General features: G+C 45.5%; 1 non-coding gene across 1 annotated transcript; it reads left to right on the plus strand.

Annotated features, from left to right (window-relative positions):
• Positions 1–762: 762 nt before the first annotated feature.
• Positions 763–900, plus strand: LOC119946302. The gene has a single exon (XR_005456408.1). It is a non-coding gene; the product is annotated as a small nucleolar RNA SNORA7 (small nucleolar RNA).
• The last annotated feature ends 7,140 nt before the right edge of the window (positions 901–8,040 follow it).

Genomic DNA, 8,040 nt, shown 5'->3' on the forward strand with positions numbered 1-8,040 from the left:
GTTGGCGGATCTGGGATTTGAACCCATGACCTCTGACTCCAGAGCCCTGGCTCTTTCCACTGAGCCATGCTGCTTCTCTATGAATGAAGCGATGAAGCGAACTCCAGCCCTCAGATACAAGACTGCCTCTGAGCACGTCACCTCTAAAACCACCAGGCATGAAACACCCCTGGCTACGGCTGATGGCACTTCAATCAGACAGTCAGTCGTATTTATTGGGCACTTACCGTGTACAGGGCACTGTACTAATAATAATAACAATAATGATGGTATTTGTTAAGCACTTACGATGTAGATATAAAGTAATCAAGTTGTCCCACGTGGGGCTCACGGTCTTCATCCCCTTTTTACAGATGAGGTAATGGAGAGAAGTTAAGTGACTTGCCCAAAGTCACACAGTGATAAGTGGCAGAGGTGGGATTAGAACACACAACCTCTGACTTGCAAGCCTGTGCTCTTTCCACTAAGCCACGCTGCTTCTCTAAGCGCATGGGAGAGTACAATTTCTGAAGGGTGCTGCTTCTCTATTATTGAAAGCACATCTCCTCCAGGAGGCCTTCCCTGACTAAGCAGCCCCCCGCCCCCCGACTCCCTTCTTCATCATTCTGACTTTCTCCCTCTGTTCTTCCCCCCTCCCAGACCTACAGAACTTATATACATATCTGTCATTTTTTTGTATATATTAATGTCTGTCTCCCCCCTTCTAGACTTGCTGGGGGCAGGGAATGTGTCTGCTTATTAAAGTTTTGTACTCTTCCAAATGTCCTCTCAGAGTCACACCTGGAGAGTTTCCGGTACTCTACCAGTCATGATTGCCAGAGGGAGAGTCAAACAGAGGCCTACCCATTCCATTCCTAGCTTGGCCAGTGGCTACTGAGTGGAAGGCAATCTGCTACAAGTCAAAACTCACCTGTGCTGGGCAGCAGCGGCATGGGAGAGAGTCAAGGGTGGAGACTCAGGTTTACTGCATGGAAGGAGGCAATGGCAAAACCCCTTCCAGATTTTTACCAGGAAAACTCTATGGATCCGCTACCAGAACGATTGCAGACGGAGGTGGGGCATTCTGGGAAAGATGCGTCTATGGCGTCGCTATGGGTCAGACCCGACTCATCAGCATAAGACAACAACAACAACTCTTCCAAGTGCTTAAGTGCTCTGCACACAGTAAGCACTCGATAAATATGATTGAATGAATGAATAAATGAATGGTGTTTACTGACTGCTTACTGGTAGTAGAAGTAGAAATAGTAGTAGTAATAGTATGCATTAAGTGTTTACTGTGTGCAGAGTACAAAGCACTTGGGAGAATAAAAAAAAGCAGCAAAAACCAGTGTTTTCTAGTGGAACGAGCCTGGGCCCAGGAGTTGGAGAACCTGGGTTCTAATCCTGGCCCTACCAGTTGTTTGTGGTATGATCTTGGGTAAGTCATTTTACTTCTTTGGGCCTCAGTTTCCTTAGCTGTAAAACAGGAATTCAACATTTGTTCTCCCTCCTCCTTAAACTGGAAACCCCATGTGGAACAAGGGCTCTATCGGCCCGGATTATCTTGTATCTACCTCAGTGCTTGGTGTGGAATAAGTATTTAACCAATATCGCTGTCATTATTGATAGACTTAGCAGTCACAATCCCTACCTTAAGAGATTTGTAACCTAGCAGGGGAGGCAGACCCATGAAATAAATTACAGGAAGAGGGAAGCCGGCGAGTAGAAAGATTATGTACAATGAGTGCAATGAGTGAAGAGGTATGACTGCTCAAGTGCCTAGGTGATGTAGAGGTGCTGAAATGGCATTTGGGCCAGAGCTAGAAGGTGCTTATGATTTCTGTCTAGTTTTTCCCCAGTTAACACGCAGTGTAGCGTAGTTCCTGATCTTGCTACGGACATCTACAGTGCAGCACAGAGTGAATGGCGAATCCCTTTAGTCTGGAAGACCAAACGGCTGGAAGACGATGACAAAATAAATGAAGTACTTTCCTTATTTCCCACAACTCCACTCCTTTCATTCATTCATTCATTCACTATCATATTTATTGAGTGCTTACTGTGTGCAGAGCACTGTACTAAGCACTTGGGAAAGTACAATATAACAATAAGCAGACACATTCCCTTCCCACAGTGACTTTCCAATCCAATGTTGATATTTGGCTAATCTGACTTGGGCTTGATATCACAGCAAAAAAAAAATTAATAAATAAAATGAAATAGAGGAAGATTTTTCGCAGTCCTCACATGGACCAATAATCTGGAGGGAATTATAGTGATCAGATCCCTAATTAGCCATCATTATACAATACATTTTTGAGAAACTCAATAAGAGCTACTGAAATGAAACAAGAGGAAAATAAACTCAAAGATCAGTAGAACAAAAGCAATCCTTTTCTTAACGCCTTTCAGAGAAGCCATTCAATCCCTTACCAATGGTGTTTATTGAGCATTTACTTGTGCAGAGCATTGTACTGAGTACTTGAGAGAGGACAATACAATAGACCTGACAAAAATGATTTTGGAGAAAGTGTGGCTTTGTGGAATGAACGAGGGACAGGAAGTCAGGAGATCTGAATCTAATTACCACTCTGCCACCGGCCTACTGAGTGACCTTGGGCAAGTCCTTTCACCTCTATGGGTCTCAGTGTCTTCATCTGTAAAATGGGAATAAGATATCTGCACCGCTTACATCTTACATGAGGCAACCTGGGAAGGACAAGAACTGTGTTGGATCTGATCACCCAGTTTCCGCCCAAGTCTTTGTTATTATAATTGTTGTTATTATTTATTATTATTATTTAACCTTGAGACCCTCAGAGCTCTCCCAGCCTCGTGTTTATCCTGGGAATTAGGATTCTGAAGAACTCACTGTGGGCAAGAAGCAAGCGTGGCCTAATGGATAGAGCATGGATCTGGGAGTCAGAAGGACCTGGGTTCTAATCCAAGCCCTGCCACTTGTCTGCTGTGTGACCTTAGGTGAGTCACTTCACTTGTATGTACCTCAGTTCCCTCATCTGTAGAATGGGGATGAAGGCAAGCCCCACGTGGGATGGGGACTGTGTCCACCCTGATTAGCTTGTATCTACCCCAGTTCTAATTAGTCTCCAGAGACTCATTCTCTGGAGAAAACGCTAGTGCTAGGAAAAATCCAGGGAAAACATGGAAGAGGCAGACCAGCAGCTAGATGGATAGAGACCATAGCAACGATAACAGAAGAACCATTAGAAAAATTTGCAGATTATGGCAGACGACAAAACGTTCTGGAGAAAGTATATCCATGGAGTCGCTATGAATCAGAAGTGACTCAATCAATCAATCAATCAATCATATTTATTGAGCGCTTACTGTGTGCAGAGCACTGTACTAAGTTCTTGGGAGGTACAAGTTGGCAACATATAGAGACAGTCCGTACCCAACAGTGGGCTCACAGTCTAAAAGGGGGAGACAGAGAACAAAACCAAACATACTAACAAAATAAAATGAATAGAATAGATATGTACAAGTAAAATAAATAAATAAATAAATAGAATAATAAATATGTACAAACATATATACATATATACAGGTGCTGTGGGGAAGGGAAGGAGGTAAGGTTGGGGGGATGGAGAGGGGGACGAGGGGGAGAGGAAGGAAGGGGCTCAGTCTGGGAAGGCCTCCTGGAGGAGGTGAGCTCTCAGTAGGGTCTTGAAGGGAGGAACAGAGCTAGCTTGGCAGATGGGCAGAGGGAGGGCATTCCAATCAATCAATCAATCAATCAATCATATTTATTGAGCGCTTACTATGTGCAGAGCACTGTACTAAGCGCTTGGGAAGTACAAGCTGGCAACATATACAGTCTCTACCCGACAGTGGGCTCACAGTCTAAAAGGCCTGGGGAATGATGTGGGCCGGGGGTCGATGGTGGGACAGGTGAGAACGAGGCACGGTGAGGAGATTAGCAACAGAGGAGCGGAGGGTGCGGGGTGGGCTGTAGAAGGAGAGAAGGGAGGTGAGGTAGGAGAGGGCGAGGTGATGGAGAGCCTTGAAGCCGAGAATGAAGAGTTTCTGCCTGATGCGCAGATTAATTGGTAGCCACTGGAGATTTCTGAGGAGGGGAGTAACATGCCCAGAGCATTTCTGGACAAAGACAATCCGGGCAGCAGCATGAAGTATGGATTGAAGTTGGGAGAGACATGAGGATGTGAGATTAGAGAGAAGGCTGATACAGTAGTCCAGAAGGGATAGGATGAGAGCTTGAACGAGCAGGGTAGCGGTTTGGATGGAGAGGAAAGGGCAGAGCTTGGCAATGTTGCGGAGCTGAGACCGGTAGGTTTTGGTGACGGCTTGGATGACTCGGCACTTAATAATAATAATTATCCCAGCTCTTAGTGCGGCGCCTGCCCCATAGAAAGCTCTTAACAAATGACACTTAGAACAGTACCCGCCATAAAGTAAGCGCTTAACAAATGCCATAAAAAAGAAAAAAAAAAAACAGAAGACCATACAGCAGGCTGGTGGCAGAGCTGGAACTCGAGCCTGGATCTCCTGACTTCACTTTGTGAGCAATTTCCACTATATCACACTGCCCTTCCCTCCCTTACCCCCATAGCTCAGTGTGACACCAGTCTCTCAGAAGACAACATCCTGTGGGCTATTGGGAGAATTAGATTATTGGCACCAGAATTTTTCGTTTCCCAAGTCGTTAAAAGCTCGGCAGCTCCAAAAGTCAAAAGCTTTCAAGGTGAAGTCTGCTTTTCATCACGACGTAAGGGCATCCTGAGCCTTCATTTTCATGAGCCCCATCACCATATGCAGCATTCAAACCCTTTGCTCCACTGCATAGTGTCGACACCAAAAAGCCTCTTCTTGTGGTTACATCATAAAAATTCTTTCGCTCTTGGATGCTGACTGTGAATATTTGCATATGTATATCTTCAATTTTCACAGAGCAGGCTGGCTAGCAGATGGAAAAACCAAAGAAGCCTCCAACATTTATTTGAAAGTTCGACGTCTCCCCGTGTTGTGAACCGCATAGGAAACTAGGTGGGTTTTTTTTAACCAAACTGAGACTGTCAGATCCCAACCTCAGAATATTTTCACAAGGGAAAAAAAATAAAGAGAGAAAAACCCAACAGAATTGGTTTTCTTCTCTCTCTCTTCCCTCCAAACCAGATGGCAGACGGCATGTTATCAATAAGATGCGGATTCCAAACTTTGTTTGCTTACCTTGGAGCATGTTACATCTCTGAGGCCCATTGCGTAGCAAAGAGATAATGATGGTCCAATCAATCAATCAATCCATAACATTTACCTAATGCTTATAGTGTGCACAACACTGTACTAAGTGCTTGGGACAGTACAATATAACAGAGTTGGTAGATGCTTTCCCTGCCCACAAGGAGCTTGCAGTCTAGAGGGGGAGACAAAGAAGGAATGACAGATTTGAATTAAGATCCCTGAAGAATTATTTGTCTGTTCACGTGTGAATAGTCGGGGTATTTATTAAGTGCTCACTATGTACTAAGCACTGGGGTAGTTAGGACACAGTCCTCGCTCCACTCAGGGCTCATAATCTGAGAGGTAAGTAGAGCAGGGATCCTAGCCCCATTTTACAGATGACAGTAATAATAATAATGATGATACTAATGATAGTATTTGTTATGTGCTTACTATGTGTCAAGCACTGTTCTAAATGCTGGGGTAGATACAGTCCCTGTCTAACACAAGGGGCTCACAGTTTCAATCCCCATTTTACCAATGAGGTGACAGAGGCTCAGAGAGGTTAAGTGACTAGGCTAAGGTCACCCAGCAAGCTGGCGGCACAACTGGGATTAGAACCCGGGTCTCCTGTGGCCGGCCCTCTTCTCTCTCTAAAGGGCCACACCACCACGACTTGGCTCAGAGAACAAATTGACTCTTTGTTTAGCCAATCAACTGGCACAAGGGCCTCTTTTTCTCGCTGTGGGAATACCCCAAGAGAGACTTGACCTTCCAGCAGGGATGGGCCAACTGGTAACCCTGGGGAACGGAAGCCTCTTTCTGGCTCATTTGGGATGACCTTGAGGTGACCAGAGAGCACTCTGGGAGGTGGCCCAACGTGGTTGGCCTCCCAACCACAACGGAACGGCAAGAACTCTCGGCCCCCCGCCACGCAGACGAGGGTTCCGAGTGCAAAATCTGTCCTCCATTAATCTGTTAGGAGTTGACAAAAGGGACTTTGATCCCGGCCTGTTTTTTTCCCTCTTCCTCAAGTTTCCTGATGACACATAATAGGCCACTTCAGAGACGGGGCCAGAAATGCTCAATTCGACTCTGGCCAGGCCCTCCCCCAAGCCTGGCCCAGCTGGCCTGTGATATTAATGGGTCTTTAAGTAGTTTCATGTGTTGCTTTTATGTGTCAGTTGAATTCAGCTCTTTCAAATTCACAGCTCTTTGGGAAACCGGAAGCTGGGTTCATGGTACAATATGGGGAGGGGGTGCTGGGGAGGTGAGTGACACCCAGTCCCCCTAGCACCCTACTCCCTTTGGGGAGCCTTATCCCATTCTGATAGTAGTCCTAATGGTAGTTAGTCTACTGAGGGTAGTGCACAGTAGTAATCGTCAGCCAGTCAGTCAATTCTATTTATTGAGCGCTTACTGGGTGCAGAGCACTGAACTAAGCTCTTGGGAGAGTACAATAGAACAGACACATACCCTGCCCACTACGAGCTTATGGTCCAGAGCAGGAGACAGACATTAATAGAAGTAAACAAATTGCAGATAGGTGCATAATAATAATAATAATAATAATAATAATAATAATAATGGTATTTGTTAAGCGCTTACTATGTGTGAAGCACTGTTCTAAGTTCTGGTGAGGATGCAAGGTTATTAGGTTATCCCACATAGGGCTTACAGTCTCGATCCCCATTTGATAGATGATGTCACTGAGGCACAGAGAAGTGGAGTGACTTGCCCAAAGTCACACAGCTGACAAGTGGCAGAGTCGGTATTAGAACCCATGACCTCTGACTCCCAAGCCCGTGCTCTTTTCTCTGAGCCATGCTGCTTCTCTAAGTTCCGTGGGGCTGGGAGGGAAGATGAATAAAGGGAACAAGTCAGGGTGACACAGAATGGAATGGAAGAAAAGGAAAAGAGGGCCTAGTGAGGGAAAGCCTCTTGGAGGAGATGTGCCTTCAATAAGGCTCTGAAGAGGGGGAGAGTCATTGTCGGATATGAGGAGGGAGGGCATTACTGGTCAGAGGCAGGACGTGGGTGAGAGGTCGGTGGCGAGATAGATGAGATGGAGGTACAGCGAGTAGGTTGGGTTATAGGAGTGTGTGGGTTGGGCTACAGTAGGAGAGTAGCAAAGTGAGGTAGGAAGGGGCAAGATGATTGATGGTAAGGAGTTTCTGTTTGAGGTGGCGGTGGATGGGCAACCATGGAGATGGGTACCTCCTTCCCCTCCCCACAGCACCTGTATATATGTATATGTGTTTGCACGTATTTATTACTCTATTTATTTATTTTATTTGTACATATTTATTCTATTTATTTTATTTTGTTAATACGTTTTGTTTTGTTCTCTGTCTCCCCCTTCTAGACTGTGAGCCCACTGTTGGGTAAGGACCGTCTCTATGTGTTGCCAACTTGTACTTCCCAAGCGCTTAGTACAGTGCTCTGCACACAGTAAGTGCTCAATAAATACGAATGAATGAATGAATGAATGAATGAATGAATGAACGTTTATGTAGAAAAATGATCTGGGCAACAGAAGTATAGTCTGGAGAGGGAGAGATAGGTGTCAGGGAGGTCAACAAGGAGACTGATATAGTAATCAAGGCGGGATAGGTTAAGGGCTTGGATTAATGTGGTAGCAGTTTGGATGGAAGCAGCATGGTCAGTGGAAAGAGCAAAGACCTAGGAGTCAGAGCTCATGGATTCTAATCCTAACTCTGCCACTTGTCAGCTGTATGACTTTGGGCAAGTCACTTAACTTTCCGGTGTCTCAGTTACCTCATCTGTAAAATGGGGATTAAGACTGTGAGTCCCACGTGGGACAACCTGATTACCCCGTATCTGCCCCAGTGCTTAGAA

Source organism: Tachyglossus aculeatus, chromosome 26 (genome assembly GCF_015852505.1).
Source record: "Tachyglossus aculeatus isolate mTacAcu1 chromosome 26, mTacAcu1.pri, whole genome shotgun sequence".
Lineage (NCBI taxonomy): Eukaryota > Metazoa > Chordata > Mammalia > Monotremata > Tachyglossidae > Tachyglossus > Tachyglossus aculeatus.